Below are 1,320 nucleotides of genomic sequence, written 5' to 3' on the forward strand. Positions count from 1 at the left end.
TTTTCCAACCTGCAAGGAAAAGGAGGTAAGTTAGATTTAATAGGGGGGAAGGAGTGAATGTCACCTTAGGGTCTTCGCGAATGCATCATCCCTCTTCAATCTCCTTTTCTATCTCCTCCTCACTTTTGCTCTTCGTATTTTCCACTTTAGGTCCCTCCACTTCCTTGTCACTCCTCAGTATCATGGCACTCACATTTCTGAAATTTGCCTCAGGTTGCGATGGTAATTTTCCATAAACGTGGGACTCCAAGCGCTTGATGGTAGTTGCCATTTGGCTCATTCGAGCATCTATATCTTTCATGCTTGCTCTGGGTCCTGCTGGAATTAGGTAGTGCTCGTGGTCAAGGCTCTAGTCTCCTGTTGGAGCTGAGCGGTATTCATGGTCAGGGATCTGATCTCCTATTGAAGCTGAGTAATAGTCGTGGCCAGGCTCTTGACAATATCCTCCAAAGAGTTTCCTGAATTGGAGGACGAAAGTTGAGGTTTTGTTTGCCATGGCTGCTGAAATCCTGGTGGACGATTTGGGAATGAATTTTGTGGCCTATTCCCATAGCTGAAATTGGGGTGGTCTCTCTATCCGGGGTTATACGTGTTGGAGTACGGGTCATACTGTCTCCAGTGCGCGGGCACGCCTCCGGCCATGTTTACCTGTTCAACCCCATCTTCTTGCAAAAGGGGACATGTACCTGTACAGTGGTCCATGCTTGTGCAGATTCCACAGACTTTCGCTCGTTGCACGTTCCCCCCGGCTAATTGCCTAATACTAGACGTCAACTCTGACAGTTGCTGCTGAATGGATGACGTCTCTACCTCATTGACCCTACGGGTAGGGTTGCTCTCACGGAAGCCAAATTGCTGCGAATTTTCTGCCATTGACTCAATAAGCTCCCATGCTTCCTTTGGCATTTTATTTGCCAGTGCTCCTCCACTTGCAGTGTCAATGATTCTTCTGTCAGATGCCTGGAGCCCTTCATAGAAGTACTGGATCAATAATTGTTCACTAATTTGATGCTGCGGGCATCTAGTGCACAACTTATTGAACCTCTCCCAATAGTCATACAAGGACTCCCCGGGGTACTGCTTAATGCTGCATATCTCCTTTCTCAAACTCGCAGCCCGGGATGCAGGGAAGAATTTTTCCAAAAACTTCTTTTTCAACTGTGTCCATGTGGTAATACTACTTGCGGGTAGGTAATATAGCCAATTTTTATCTGCATCCTTGAGAGAGAAGGGGAAGGCTCGTAGTCTAATCCGCTCTTCAGTGACCTCAGGAGGTTTCATGTTAGAACAAACCACTTCGAATTCCTTGACGTGTTTGTG

At 46.9% G+C, this 1,320-nt stretch overlaps 1 non-coding gene across 1 annotated transcript; it reads left to right on the plus strand.

The window, feature by feature from the left end:
- Positions 1–1,003: 1,003 nt before the first annotated feature.
- LOC113764259 lies at positions 1,004–1,110 on the plus strand. The gene has a single exon (XR_003467539.1). It is a non-coding gene; the product is annotated as a small nucleolar RNA R71 (small nucleolar RNA).
- Positions 1,111–1,320: the final 210 nt, after the last annotated feature.

Source organism: Coffea eugenioides, chromosome 2 (genome assembly GCF_003713205.1).
Source record: "Coffea eugenioides isolate CCC68of chromosome 2, Ceug_1.0, whole genome shotgun sequence".
Classification (NCBI taxonomy): domain Eukaryota; kingdom Viridiplantae; phylum Streptophyta; class Magnoliopsida; order Gentianales; family Rubiaceae; genus Coffea; species Coffea eugenioides.